Source organism: Aethalodelphis obliquidens, unplaced genomic scaffold (assembly GCF_003676395.1).
Source record: "Aethalodelphis obliquidens isolate GAN/ISIS:26980383/991018 unplaced genomic scaffold, ASM367639v1 scaffold11, whole genome shotgun sequence".
Classification (NCBI taxonomy): Eukaryota; Metazoa; Chordata; class Mammalia; order Artiodactyla; family Delphinidae; genus Aethalodelphis; species Aethalodelphis obliquidens.
This window is the reverse complement of record NW_020837955.1, coordinates 1,053,508-1,069,226: the sequence shown is the minus strand read 5'-3', so window position 1 is coordinate 1,069,226 and position 15,719 is coordinate 1,053,508. Positions and strand designations below refer to the sequence as shown.

At 45.9% G+C, this 15,719-nt stretch overlaps 1 long non-coding RNA gene across 2 annotated transcripts; it reads right to left on the bottom strand.

The window, feature by feature from the left end:
• Positions 1–260: 260 nt before the first annotated feature.
• Positions 261–2,957, bottom strand: LOC113623122 (uncharacterized). Of its 2 annotated transcripts, XR_003433790.1 has the most exons (3): positions 2,400–2,939; positions 1,169–1,286; positions 261–517 (listed from the first exon to the last, which is right to left on the bottom strand). It is a non-coding gene; the product is annotated as an uncharacterized LOC113623122 (long non-coding RNA). The 2 variants fall into 2 exon arrangements; XR_003433789.1 differs by having other exon boundaries at positions 261–1,286; positions 2,400–2,957.
• Between the last annotated feature and the right edge of the window lie 12,762 nt (positions 2,958–15,719).

The following is a 15,719-nucleotide window of genomic DNA, read 5'->3' as shown; positions in this document are numbered from 1 at the left end:
TCTCATTTATTGCTTAAGTGACAGATAATAACTGCTATTGATAATAATTCAATAACTGCTCCTGTGTTTTCCCCACATTATGGAGAATATTTGTCAGAAATACCCTGCCTGTGTTATACTTAGTTGTGAGACAGAGGGATCTGTGGGTAAAGTGAAATAAGGATGTCCCCACTCGGTATTATGTCTCAGCATTGCTGTGGAGCCACATTTTAGCTACTCCCAGAAGGAAGGAGACATAAATAAATTACATAAATATTGGAAAGGAAGAAACAAAATGTTTATTATATTTAATGAGACTATCATAATTCTCTGTAATCTGCAAATATAACAAAATGCCAGTCAACATCCCAACAGTGTGTATGTATATTCCAGAGTTTTTACCTGGAAGTAACAAAAGTGCTGAGTCAGAGAGGTTCCCCTAACAGGTGCCACCATCTCTCATCATGATGTGATGCCCACAAGAAGTGCCACAGAAGCACATGGGACGAGGTACATGTGTAAAGATGTCTCTTTAAATCTATGGAAAAAGGAAGGATTAGCCAGGGAACGTGTTGTGACAGGCTACTAATCATTTCAGGGGAAAATAGTGTTAAATTCATACCTCAGACTGAAATGAATTCCAGATGGGCTAAATATTTTAAAGTTAAAAAAAAAAAAGGAGAAACCATAAAGGCAATAGAAGAAAATATAGAGTGAAAAGTTGTATGAAAATTTAGATTGCGAAAGTTCTTTCTAAGCATGTAACCAAAATCTGACATATTCTAAGGAAAAGATTAATACATGTTAATACGTAAAAATTTTAAATGTGCTTTGAAATAAAACAACCACCTGCCAGATATAAAGTTAAGAGATAAGGAAAATTTGTAAGAGGGTGTGGGCAGGAAAGGACTTGTCAAATGCGTATAAAAGGATTAATATAGCTATTATATAAAAAGGTCTTATAAAACATTAAGAAAAAGGTAAACAACTGTTTTTAAAAGCAGAGAGAATACAAAAAGGCAATTCAGATAGAATATAATGAAATGCAAATGATCAATAAATGTGAAAAAGCCTTAGTGAGATATTTATAGCCCCAAATCAGCATAGATTTAAAAAGATCTTAAATGTTAACAAGGACCATAGCTGTTCGTGCTCATAAACTGCTGCTAGAAATAGTGTTACAACCTACCTGCAGGGCAAGGGCAGGAATTCAAAGCGCACTCCTGCTGACGCTAGGGACTCCAGCTTCAGGAGCCTGTTCTAAAGAAATAATTCAGGGACCCATCATGATGCTTTTTTTAATTTGACTAAAAAAGAAAAGGACAAATTTTAAATGTCTATCGATACAGTATTAAGGAAATTGTGTAACCTCTGTTCTACAAAATATTATAAAGAAATTGACCTATGATCTATATTTACTAACATAAAGACCTACCCATAATGGCTATTAAGTAAAAAATATGATTAAAGAATAGTATGGGGCTTCCCTGCTGGCGCAGTGGTTGCGAGTCCGCCTGCCGATGCAGGGGACACGGGTTCGTGCTCCGGTCCGGGAAGATCCCACATGCCGCGGAGCGGCTGGGCCCGTGAGCCATGGCCGCTGAGCCTGCGCGTCCGGAGCGTGTGCTCCGCAACGGGAGAGGCCACAACAGTGAGAGGCCCGCGTACCGCAAAAAAAAAAAGAATAGTATGTATAATAGAACAAAAATAAGATGTGTGTGGGTCTGTCTAGAAAAGCATGACCCCAAATATCTCCAGTGTTTAAGTGATCGGACACTCCTAGTGTAATATGAAATGAGAAGACAAATTAGTTATAGAATATCATCTCTAGCCCCTCACAGCCTCAAAATTCTCTCTATATATACAACGTGGATTTTAAAATTGCAAGAAAAATCACTAAAATATTAACTGAATTTTTTGCTGCATGGTATGATTTAGAAAAAGTGTTGTTTCCTCCTTTGAAATTTGTCTGTATTTCCTCAGTTTTCCAAGGTGGGCACGTGCCATAATCCAAGGAAGATGTTAGAACAAAGGGAGAAGGGAGAGAGCAGAGAGTCAGGGTGGGTCTTTCTTGGCACCAGTACAGGCGGCCATCCCCCACCGTCCAACTCCGGGTCGGGAGTCCGGAGCAAAGAGGGCAGGTGCACTGAGCCTGCACAGGCTGGCACAGATCTGATGGCCCAGGCCAGGAATACATATGCCGGGAGGACTGACCCAAACTTTGGATCTTTTCCCAGAGAAGCGCTGGTACCTAGGAGAGAATTCCTGTTAACAATCTGACTCTGAAAGGCCCGGCTCCCGTAGAGATGTGAGCGCTCAGGGTAAAAGCTTTCAGCTAATGACTACCGAGGTGTCTTTAATCCATCCCCAAAGATGACTTTCTGTGCCACATTACACAACGGAGAATTAAAATTCCTTACTGAGATGTCGTGGACACAGGCTCTGCTCATATGGTGGGGCTTTGCTAAAGTCATTTCTCTCCATGGTCCACCCTTGGATGTCTACTCCCCAGCTCCGGGATGGGTGGCAGGCAGAGTTCTTCCTGAGTGAGAGGCTATCGGCAGGCCTGTCTGCCCCCGCAGCTGCTTGCCCACTTCCTTCCATGAACACATGCCTGCCTGACCTCACCTGCCTGAGTCTGTCTGGAGTTCCTGGAAGATTCCTGGTGTTGGGTAAAATAAGGCCATTCAACCTTGCCAGAGGTAAAGAGAGTAAGTAATGTAGAGATACGTTTGGACGTGAAGGAACTCATCGAGAAGCAGAGTTCTTGAGTCCCCACGCTGTTCCCATGGCATGTGGTGTAACTTCTGTCTCGGCATTTTAACTGCAGGCTGTGGATTCTTGTGTTGATAGCGTGTCCCCAGACACACTGAGTTCCTGGGTGGCAAGGGCTTTCTGTGCAGCACAGCCCCCTGCACAGAGCTTCATTCATCTTTTGAGCCTAAACTTGTCCATTGAGTGAATGAATATAAATACATAAACAAATAAAGAGAGGTGCTTTTAGATCTAGAGATTACAATGCAAATCGATTATTACTGTTCCTGTTGTTATTACTGGCTCACCTCAGCAGATATTTATCTGGTTACTTTTTGCTTGAACAGAAGATGCCTAATTACCAGAAACTAAATGATTCAGCACTGGGCCAGACTTATTGACAGACATGCCCTCGGACTTGAGCCTATGATCTGTTCCCCGGAATTACGTGTGGTCAGTGGTTCTGATTCTCCAGAGCTGGTTTACCGACTTGTACTTCTTTGCTTCAGATGCAGGTAAACTGACTGCCCATTATTATTGGAGTTAAGATCCCTGTGGCCAGGGTCTTTTGGGTTATGATGGTCATGATGACACTAGGAATGTGTATGTGTGTTTGCATTCTATCCTAGAGAAAGAGCAGCAAATGAGTGGCCAAGTCACTCAAGCCACCTGCTTCCAGCTTCCCTGGACCTAATTAATCTCCTGGTGTCAGCAATCTGTTGGCCCTGAGCCATCTGCAGGGGAGGCTGGGGCCAGCTCAGTGAACCAAGCAGAGTGGGAAGCCAAGAGCCAGCACAGGAAGTCAAGACTTGAATAATGAAGAGGAGTCAAGTTGAGAGCCTGCAATGGTCCTAGACCTTTGGGCAGAGTGGCAAGTGGCAAGTGGGTGGTGATCCTTGAGAGAAGAACCAATCCCAAGATTTTTAGCAGCCCCAATAAGGAAATATTAAGGTCTATGCCAAAGGAGGCCAAGACAGCATCAAAGTTTAAGACAGGATATCAGGGAATCTTTGCAGGAGGTGGGGAGCAGCAGCTGTGGAGATGCTCAGTGCTTCCATCTGAGGGCGCTGCAGGTCCTTCTAGATCAAAGCACTCAGTACGTCTACAATGTAGTCTCTTAAATATTCTATTAATATAGGATATTAAGAGGAATCAAAACTTGCACCAGGACAAAAATACCCGTGTTGTCTGACACATGCTTGGCATTTTTCCAGCTCTCTATTTATTACTGTCACCAAGTAAATTGAAAAATTAAGAAATAGAGATATTTTAAATAACCTGATATTCTCTTCCCTGACCCCTACCATCTCCCCACTCTCATAAAAGCCAAAACCTCTCATGCTGTGAGGCTTAGAGGGTCTCTGAGGAGGTGGTAGAAGAAAATTAACGGGTTCTCCACCGGAGCGATCGTTTGCAAAGAGTAGTGAATTGCTACAAGGAATTGGCTGGCTTCCTTGGGGAAGCAGAGAAAACCACTAGTGGAAATCAGCCTCGGTTCCCTTCTCAGGAGCCCCTGGTCTGGCCGCTGTAGTACGCTGATGCTGGACTTGCAGTTCGAGCAGGAGAGTGTCAGCTACATCACATTAATTGGGACGAGTATATGCACAGCCGACAGAAGATGGGAGGGCTGAGATGACTTGAAGAGTGGGGAGAGAGAGAAGAAAAGTAGAAGAAAGTGCCCAGAAACGAATACCCTCATTTTACAAAAGAGAAAGTGTGTCAAAAGTAACTGGAACTAGAGGTAAAGGGGGAGTGTGTTAAAGTTACAATTTAACAATAGAGATGCTAGAAATAATAACAATAATACAAATAATAATACAATTCTCTAACATTTCAAAGAGAGAGGAGGGAAGGGGTTGGTTGTAAGGGGACCAAACCCCTCTACATCTCCAGCAGAACGGGGAGCGATAAGTGGATAATGCATGTTATTTAGAGTTATGGGGAGATACTTCAGAACAGTTACCAACAGAAAGAGTGAACAGTCTCTGCAGGCTGGTTCTGGGCTATGGAGGCATCTGGTAAGAAACTGCCACTTTGTATTATAAGCCTTTTTTACTATTTGATTTATTACTATGAATGTATATTATTATAATTTTAAAAATGACATAGGACCAATTAACTGCATTTGACAGGCATGCTGAAAGGCAAGTTGTTGGCTATCTCCAGGAATTTTCTGACCTTGGGAAGGGGAGTCCCTCCAAGGTCAGCAAGGTCCTAAGACGTCAAAAGCACCAGAATAAAGAAAGTAAAAGACATGGTTAACATATCCTCTGAAATAGTTTCTTCTCTCAAAAAATATCCAGTGTCCTTTGCCTGCATCAGTAAAATAATATTACAAAAAAAGTACTGATTGCTAGATATTCTTACACTGGGTGGTGGCTCATAAAAGCCATGAGCCTGTTAACCATTGTTGATGGGCGATGATAAAATCTTTTGTTGATATTTTAGCTATTTACTCAGCCTTTCCCATCATCGTCTCATCTGCCTCTGAGCCAGAACAGCACCCAGGGCTCATCCAGGGGGCAGTGCACAGAATATAACCTTCTGGCTTGAATTTGGTCAGCTCAGAAAAAAGAGTGTGCCAACCAAGTCCACGGGAGTGTGAGACATTACACTCCCATATCGTATTAACAATTGATACTTTGGTCATCTACCAACTTCTTGTGCTTCTGATTAACACGAGCTAAGTCTCACTCCCAACCCCGCCCCAAGCCCTGTACAAACGGGATATATTTTTGGACCTCTAAGCAGTTGTCCCTGTTAAGCTTCAGTGTCCTATCTGATGTTTTACCTGTGCCCTCTCGTGTGAGTAATTAACTCAATCCATCATGAGGCTCTGAGGTACTTCAGTAATGCCTAGAAATAAGAAATAGAGAGTAAAGACTTCAACATGGGAAAGGGAAGCAGAGCGACAGCCTTTGCTTTGGGCCTACCTAGCTGATTAAATCTTCATAACACAAACAAATAGAAGAGTCCTCTGCTAATTAAAAAAAAAAAAAAATCTGGAACTTACAAGCCCTCTTCATTTTTCCCAGTGAATCGTTGGCAGAAATCTTCCAAATTGTTTACATAATAATTTGTTTAAAAATATAGTGTTGTAGCTGGGTGCTGTGTTTACTTTTTTTTCCCCCAAAAATCAAGTGTTACAGTTGGGGTTGGCTGGTTATGATGGAAACCGTATGGACGATTTGGATTTTGATAAATGTCCCCCTCAGTCTGTAAGCGACTCGCTTTGGAGGCCTGCCTTGGCTCCCCTTTCATTGGCTGTCATTACTCCTCCTCTGGTCCACTGTCTAGTTTCCAGGGCTCTGCCATCGGGAAGTTTAAGGGCAGAACATACGCAATCATTGCAGCGCTGTCAGGTACAAATGGGCACTGTGGTGCTACTCATTTGGGAGCTGCTGGCTGCCTAGAGAAAGTGAAAGCGGTCAGTTTGTAACAAGCAAAGTCTAATGCATTGTGGCCCTTTTGAATCATAAACAGTTTATCCACTGAAAACATCATGTGGTTCAAAAAATCAGAGAACTTTTTAGAGGAATAATCCATGTGGTTTTGTGTGTGTGTGAGAGAGAGAGGCACCCCGACCAAGTGAACTGGTCCTGGTGTGCATGGAGGAATTTCAGCTCTTCACCTCCCCATTCAGCCTCCTGACCCCAGATAAAGCCACCCTGACTCTCTTCCTGGTGCAGACTCTTCCAAGCTTGGTGCTGAGGATTCTGGGTGATGTGGAGAAACCCCGCCTGCTTATTCAGTCCACAAATGAAAGCCTGAAGTCAGGCTGCCCGCTTTCATAAGCTGGACTCTCCCACAGGTTGGGGCATCAGCAGAAGTACCACCTTTGCTGCCCACTGGACACACGGTGAGGGAGGGTGGGCTAGGGGGCAGAGGGAAAAGGACACGTTTCATAAAGATGAAATGTGCCCCAGCAAGGGCCAGACGTCTCTGTAAAAACTTGGCTGCCTGATGTGACTGACACAGACCAGAGACTTGGCCCTGGGAGGCTCAATATGAGTCTCGCTTCCCTTCATCCCCTTTTTCCCTGTGGGGAAGGCACTTGAGATGGTGGGGTTTGCTAAACCGGTGGGAAGCAGGATGCTGGTGTCTAATAGTGCAGTCCAGGTGTGACTCGACTGGGCTTACCCCCAGGGAAACCTGCAGAGGAATTTTCACATTAAGGTGTGTAAAAGTGAAAAGCCACTAAGGAAACCAGAGAGGGTGGCACCGAAAAGATGGTTTTTTTGCCTCTAGGGCTGATTGGCTTCTCTTCACCTCTTAGCACGAGATGTACACAGAGTCAGAGGGTTCATTTCTGAGCAGCTGATTCCTAGAGGGCCAGGGGGAGAAACCCCCTTTCCCCCACTGCCTGTAGGTGCCCATCGTGAGACCAGGAGTGTGTGGATATGGAGGGGACCCAACTGGGGGCAGGGGGAGAAGGAAGGCAGGCCTGAAGAGAACGCTGTATGGAAAAAACCCCAAACAAAGTGGAAACGTGAGAAATGCAAGGACTGTGGTTTAGTAAGAGTTCCTGACATGCTGCACAGAGGAAGGGGCAAGAGTGGGTGGTCTGGAGTTGAGTGGCCACTGTCCCCTCCAGAGGGGCCCCAAGCTCTCCCATGGCCCCTCCCGGCCCACTTCACCTATTGACCGCAGCCGCCTATGGCCTGCAGGCCTTTGCATTCATGCCAGCGCTAGAAACCCGTGGCCCCCTAGCTCAGGTGAACAAGTTTCTTCACCCTGGGCCCTGCCTGCTTCATCAACTTCTCTCTGGACCCGGTGACCAGGCCCCTGCCAGCTGTTTTCACTTCGAATCCCATCACATCTCCTTACAACACCAGCCCGTGGTCCAGGCAGCCCGCGCACCGGTCATCAGTAAGCACGCCCTCTGCTGGCAATGGGTTCTTCTGCCTGGGCCAGCGAGGTGGCAGCCTTCCTCTAGACTCAACCCTAAGGGGGATACAAACCCGTCTGATCGTCCACCCCAGGCGTGAATCGAATCTGCTCGTGCCAAACACGGGAAGTAACTGTTCAGCCTCTGACTGAACACTTGCAGTGACGGGGAGTTCATCAGCAGTCCATTCCACTGTTGTCAACTCCCACCATTGGAAATAGCTCCCTATGTGAAGCCAATATCTGCCATTTAGCATTTGTTCCACGTCCCCTGACTCTGTCCTTTTAAGTCACCCTGAGCAAAAATAGTTCTGTTTCTCACAACAATCCTTCCGGAATTTGAACCCAACCATCACCTAACCCGAGTTCCTCCCCTCTTTCTAAACCTTCCTAAGGCCTTCAGCCGTCGGGCTGTGGTGTGACGTCACCATTTGGATCCCTCGCTTCCAGACACAGTTCATTTCTCCAACCCTCTCTCACACAGTGGTGCCCAGAAGCCCACCTGACCCTGTAGGCAGGGTCTGACCAGTGCATGAGATGAGATGTCACCTCCCAGGGCTGACGGCTGGACTTGGGCACACAGTGGAGGTCACAGCAGTTGATGTGGCACAACCTTGGCACTTCTGACACACTTCGAGTTTATGTTCAACTTTTTATTTTTATACATGCTATTAATTAATCCCATCCATTAACTGAGCCAGAAAACCTTTCATTCTTATTGAATATTACACGCCAGGCAGTTGCTATAACTGTTGTTCAATCCTGGTGTTTCTTCACAATTTTTGTATCATCATTTGGGATGTGATTTATTTTTTTGATATCCAGTATATCTGTAGTGCTTTCCAAAACAATTTAGTGAGTTTGGCAGGCAGCCTTTCTATCCTAGTGCCTCTGATTACCACAATCCATCTTAATATTTATTTAAGGAGACTCTGCAGCTCCTAGAGAGCTCCCTTGGGTCCACATTCATCACTCCCCTTTGTGAGAGATTGTTCAATCAACTACCAAAGCTTTTATGAGGGGCCCATGAGGCTCTTGTTCTGTCGTCTTTAGATCAAAAAGCTTCCACATGTCACCTTGTCACACACCTCACAGAAATCCAGAGACACTGAGCCCATCACATATCTCTACATGCAGCTAGTAATTGCCTTCGTGCTCCCCTGCCCTGCTGTGGGGTTCAGACATAGCATCTTTTAAGTTGCCCTTAGTAGTTTCTAAGCCTATAGCTCAGCTCATACGGTCGGACACTAAGATGAGGCTGCTGCACACAGAGGCGTGCTCTGTTTGGGCGCAAACTTCTGCTCTACGTCCTAGACTCAGAAAGGAGGCTAAGACTCAAGCTTTGTCCCCGGGAGCATCCCCTGGGGGGGGGGGCACTTTGTTTCTCTCTGTGCTTAGCAGTGCCTCGTCCTGGCTGAAATGTCTCAAGTCATGGGGCCCCCTCTGTGTCCCTGGGGAGGCTATTTTAGTCTAATAATAGACGGCACACTTAACAAAGACTTCCTGATATTACTCATAAATTGTCCTGCACTGATTTCATACTATTATGTCTTCTTACACCTTTTGTTTTTAACACAAATAACATCCATCTCTTCAGGGTGTGCCCGAACATGTGTGCTGTGTGTGTGGTACGTATGACAAGGACCTTATAGAAGACAGCTACTGTTTTAGATTTATTTTATAATATATAGTACACACTGTATACTAGACTATACTATATTTCATACTACCTACTAGACTATACTTATAATATACTATATTACATATTAATTATATAATACATTAAACGTGAGAACTTTTATCTCTCCTTAAATAATCATAATATAAATGGAGTATAACCTTTAAAAATTGTGAATCACTGTATTGTACACCTGTAATTTATATAATATTGTACATCGACTATACTTCAATAAAAACATAAATAAATAAAAAATGTGGAATTGATGTCAGAGCCTAATATGTGCCTTTGGGAGGTGGAGGAATACGTGAGAACATGTGACTAGATGTCGGGGTCCACTCTAACCTGCCACGGGGTGTTGTGGCATCACTTCCTCTCTCTGGGCCTCAGTCTTCTTGCTTATGTGATGGATGGCTGGGACTGGATGATGTCAAACCTCCCTTCCAAGTCTCCCACCACGTCCTGAGATGATCACTCACAATATAGACCCGTTGTCTGTGAGATCCGTACCTGGATGCTGTTACTACTAGTACTGATAACAGTGATCGACACTCATTGACTCTGCATCTGTGACTTTGCATTCAGCAATGTTTTAAATCCTTATAACAGACTTAGGAGATAGAGACGCTGTTCTCATTTATAGATGAGAAAGACTGAGGTGCAGCATGCTCAGGTCACTTGCTCTAAGTGACACACCATCATGTGGCAACTGGTGGGCGGGTCTGCCTGAATCCATCACGCTGCCTTGCCAGGCATGGTGGTTCTAACTCAGTGGATACAGAGAATCTAGAACTGTGCAGTCCAGTGTGGAAGTCACTAGCCACAGGTGGCTACAGAGCACTGGAAGTGTGGCCAGCTGAAATGCAGATGTGCTGTGAGTGTGAAATGCACACTGGGTTTTGTGTAAATGTAAACTATATCAATAATTTTTTATATTGATCGTATGTTGAAATATTATTTTGGATATATTGAGTTAAAGCAAATATATTATGAACATTCATTTCACTGTTTCTTTTTTCACTCTTCTGGATGTGGCTGTAAGAAAACTGAAAATAACAGGTGTGGCTCCCATGTGTGGTTCACACATTTCTGCTGGACAGAGGGATGGAGAGCTTGCATCGAGAATCGAAGCTCCATTTTCTTGTTTGGCTTTTCAAGACAGGAAGGGCAAACAAGAATAAATGCCAAAAGAAATATTTCCAAAAACAGAAAGGGGCATTAGCCATATAACTTAGTTTCTTCTGTCCTTGGGCAGGGTTATTTCTCAAGCTACATTTCAGAAACTTCTAGGGAAAAAATATGCCATTTTATTAAGAACAAGAGGGAGAGAAAAAGGGGGCTGGATGAAAATATTGAGTGAATGCTAACAAAATAAAAAGATTGAATATTTTTTTAAGCTCCCCGAGGCCTATCTTCACATTTACTTTATGAACGCACAGAGCTCTCAACGAGGGGACAGGAGCCCCTCCTCCACCCGGCACTGAGCCCCCGTTCCTGCAGCGGCTCCCAGTCCTGGGGGCACGTGGTGCACCGCCTGCCCTATCTCCTCCACCCGGCAGCCAGCGGCCTTTCCCTTACAGCTCCGCATGGCAATGATTCCCAGAGAACCCAGACGTCATTCAGCAACTTTATAGCAACCAGGGCCTGGCTGACGTTCCGACGTGGCCCCAGAGCTACCTGCATGTCCAACAGTTAAAGAGGAGTCAAAAGCCTCAGGCCCGGCACAGGGCTGAGGGCACAAGCACGGCATCCACAGCCCAGGGCAGAGTTTCTGCTGAAGCCTTGGTAAGATCCCTATGTCTGGGGGAAGCCGCGAAGGTTATAGAAATGGAAAGAAAAGCGTGATCCCTGGAGAGACTGTGCCTGGGACCACATCTGCACAAGGGCACCCTTTGAGCTACCAAAGAAAACTAGAGCCACTGTAAACCACTCCCCCCGTGTGTGGAAACTGCATTGAAGATATGAAGGTAGTTCTGGGGTCAGGGGGTTTCCTAATAAATACAGTAATAGTACTGAGGTATGTATGACTACGAGGAAAGAGAGATGATTGGAGGAAATAGCTCCTCCTACAGATAGAACAATTCCACCCTGGTGCCTGAGAAAACTCAGCTTCGTTAGGGAGAAATAAGAAAGAGAGGCACTGATAATGCTTCCTCACCTCCTGAGGGCCAGGAGCAGGACTAGGGTGAGTCATACACAGGTGCTCAAGGTCAAGGTCATGCTGGGTGGAGGTCAGCTCCTGAGAGAGACCACCTTCTTTCAAAGTTGGGCCCTTGGTGGGTGGCCGGCTGGCTTCACCCTAGTGCTAGCCCTGATCAGGAGGTTTGGTAAGACCCATTAACATTAGCCTATTTAATTCGTACAAAAGCCTGTTGTTCAAAACCCTTATCCCCATTTTATAGATAGAAGACACTGAGGCTCAGGTTCAAAGTCACACAGTGAATAAGCTCATGCACATTCCCTGAACTGCACAGCTCGCTGGATTTCATCTCTCCAATTTGCTTAGAATGATTCCTGAAGTTTTCTACCTTCAAACAACTCTGGAGGGCAGGTGGATGAATCTGGTCAGAGTCGTGACTCTGCTACTTACAAGTCGTCTGACTTTAGGTCAGTTACTTTGTTTCTTGGTTTTAAATTGGGACAATGTGTTTTTAGGATGAAATGAGAAAATGCATATAAAGTGCTCAGCAAAATGCCTGGCACATGGTGAAGTCAATAAACACTGACTAATGCATGTGTGTGCGTACATGTACAACGACCAACAGCAAAGGATCACTCATTCAACAAAATGTTTTTATGCCCAGGTACCTCCAGCAAGTGACTGTCCTTGAGGAGCTCAAAATCTGGAGGAAGGACAGAAGAAAATAAAGCAGAGCAAATGAAGGACAGGACTGAGTCTTCCAGGCAGGTAGGGCACCCCAGGTAGCTGCATTACAGCCTGTGACCCTTTTTTGTTTTTGCGGTACGCGGGCCTCTCACTGTTGTGGCCTCTCCCGTTGCGGAGCACAGGCTCTGGACGCGCAGGCTCAGCGGCCATGGCTCACAGACCCAGCTGTTCCACGGCATGTGGGATCTTCCCGGACCGGGGCACGAGCCCGTGTCCCCTGCATCGGCAGGCGGACTCTCAACCACTGCGCCACCAGGGAAGCCCAGCCTGTGACCCTTTTAAGAAGCTTGAGAGGGCTTTAGATGCCTGGCGTGGCAGAAGAGGGTAGGGGACAGGCAAGTTTGGACTGAGAAAGTCAAGACACCAGCTAACAAAGATAGTCATCACTGAGCTGTGAAATGGGCACCAAGGAAGACTTTCAGTGGTAAGCTGTCAAGGTAACCTTTGGGTTCTGCAAAGTGTATTGGTCAGAGAAACTGTATCTTTGCCATGAAGGCTTCCCCAGCCCAGGCGTGTGGTGCTTCTGCTCTCTGACTTAGAAAACCTCTTCCACTGGGGAATAAGTTTGTCCAATCCTGGCATCATAAAGAAGTCAGGGAATGCTGAGAGTGCAGGGTATGTCCCAGAACTTCCTTTTACCCATTTCGGGACATAATCATTGTCTCCTGCTGTATCTGATTCACACAGGGTGGGTTCTTTGTACCTCTCCCCACCCATCCACTTCCTACATTTCCAAACATGTTGCTAAAAAAAATAAAGGGCTGCTCAGTTTGTGTTGGAATCCACCACAAACCAACTTCTGAGATACTGCCCTAGAGCTGCCGGCTTGCATGATGCTGGAGAGTGAGAGGGGAGTTGGTCCACGGAGCATGAAAAGGGGCTCCCTAGCAGCCACAAGCGGAGAGAGAAGCTGGGGGCCCTTGGGAGAGCACAGGTGTAGGAAGAAAGGACTGCAGAGGGAGCTGGAGCTCCTTTCGATAGGGTCTCCTTAATTCAGATCCCCTGGCTGTCTTAACGCCTTGGGTGGCCATGGTGAAGGGGGAAATTGGCTTCTTCCTCTGGGAGTGGTGAGGAGAAGAGGGATAAAGGGGGCATGATTCCCAGCAAGAGCATTATTCTTACTTCCATTTCTTAGTTTGGGGTCCCGTGAGGCTCTGTTCCGTTCAAGATTACCCAGCTCACAGGTGACAGAAGTAGGCTTCCCATTCGATTTGTGCTGCCTCTGAAGTCCAAGCCACATCCAGCACTACTTGTAGCCTTTCAGCCATAAAACTAGCACCAATTTTCCCAGCTTTCTGCTCTTACTTTGAATCAATTCTCTATTTTCATTGCTTTAATGACATTAAGGAGAGGATACCTATGTAGCTCTCCCCTGCACCACCCACTTCCTTCTGTGATGAGACAAATAGGATTGGTTCTGAAAGTGCTCCTGAATGTTTCATTCCTTCCTGCAGTAACTTGGCAGTTGCCCCTCCCCCCAGCCCGGCCCCTCCCACCAGCCCCAGCTCCTCCCACCAGCCCCAGCTCCTCCCACCAGCCCTGGCTCCTCTAGGCATTCCCTCAGCTCTCTTTGCTTCTGGTGACTGCAGGGCTCTTCAGGACCTCTGACCTCTTCTTTAGATACTACTTTCTGGGATCATGGCCCTGAAAAGGAGGTGGAAACCTCTTTTCCTTTGCTGCTAATATCGTGTTTCCAGACCACCACCTCAAAAGGATGTAGGAGTTTAGCTGATCCTTAAAGGTTTGAGAGGGTAGGGGGAGGTGAAATGTCAGTAGCATGTAATAAAAAAAAATAAAACTAATGTATGCTAGCCCTGTGTTTCAAAGTAGTCAGCCACCCTGTGCCTCTGGGAATTTGTCACTGCACATCTCTCTTCTAAGTGGGCCATGTGGCTGTCCCTCCCTCCCCCCCCCGCTTTTTTTCTCCCCTCCTCTAAGATGTGTCCTCTTCTCTGTGGCCTTCCCCACCCCTGCATTCCCTTTGATTTTCTAGACAATGTCTTTTAACTATATCTTCCATTGTCCCTTTCCAAATAACATCTTGGGAGCCTCCTCTTTCACGTTACAACGGTGTACCGTACCAAAGTATTTTGCTAAAGAAAGACCATCTACTCTGTAGTGAAATTGCTCCACTAATTCAGGTTCAGAGGCCAAAAAAAATGAATTTGGGGTTTGTTTTGTTTTTACTGCACTGCACACTCACAGACACAAAGCAGTGCTTTACTTTGGACTATATCTGGTAAGGTCCAGGGTGAGAATACCATCCAATATGCATCCCATTGTACATCCTATTGGTGCCTTCGTCCCCAGTGCTGACACAAGGGACATTACTAGCCCAGTTCCGGTGCACCAAGAGTGGCCAGCAAGAGGAAGTAAGCCTCTCTGTTCTCTGAAGCTGCTGGCTATTACTGCACCAAGACCCCCGGACATTTTACTTTTGGTCACTGTTTTAAGAAGTCTTCTGGCTCCATTTTTTAAATGAGCCAGCTGTGAGTGTTGTGATTGCAGTGACACGCCCCTGACAACTTCCAGATTTCCTCTTGAAAATATTTTTCAATTATAATTTAAGTTTATAATTTCAGCACCAAATCACTTAGTAGAAAATGCTACATTTGGGTCCCATCATGGGTAATCACCCCAAAGAAAGGGCTTTATTCCAGGAAATACTGAGGTCAAGAAAGCTTTTGGTGAACCCAAGGCTCGCGAAGTCAACCAACCCCTTAGGGGGGCTGAGCAGCGTTCAGTCCCCTAAGACAACCTGGCTGGGAAGGATGAGGCACTGCCTGCCCCCACTTCCCTTCCTCTGTACCCTGAGTCGGGTGCCCTGCGTCGTCCTGTGACAAAGAAGTGCTTCCACATCCCTTTCCTTCTGACACGTGGCCTCACTGCACACTGCAGAGGAAGCTGCGGTGAAGGGGTCGCAGGCCCTTAGGGGCTGCAGTGAATGTTTCGTTCCTTCCTGCAGGTGTGCAGGGAAGCAAATCTCCAGCCTTTCTTATTATTTTATCGTTGTCCTATGCTCCCTCTGCCCCAAAGAACATTGCCTGTTCTAGGCATCCTTCTTCCCTGATGTCCTATTTCAGTTCATGCAGACATTGGTCACACGCATTTTGCACCCACAATGTGAAAATCATAAATTGAGAGCACAGATCCAACTTGTTCGGCCATGAGGCAGGGGGCAAACCAGACCTCTCTATTTTCTACCTGACCAGTCTTCATCATCAGCGTCATCACCCTCTGGTGCGCACAGCACTATAAGGTTACCACACATTTTCACATCCATTCTTATCACTGGATAGTCACGTACTTGGTTGGAAAGTAAAAGCAGAGGCAAGTTCCCTCATGAAAGGGTTCCATAAGTAAATCCTTACATTTATGATCAATAGATGGGCGTCAAGACCATTCAGTGGGGGAAAGCATAACCTCCTCAACAAAGGGTGCTGGGACCACTGGATACCCTCACGCAAAAGAATGAAGTTGGACCCCTACCCTCATACTCCATAGAAAAATTGACTCAAAATAGATCAAAGATAC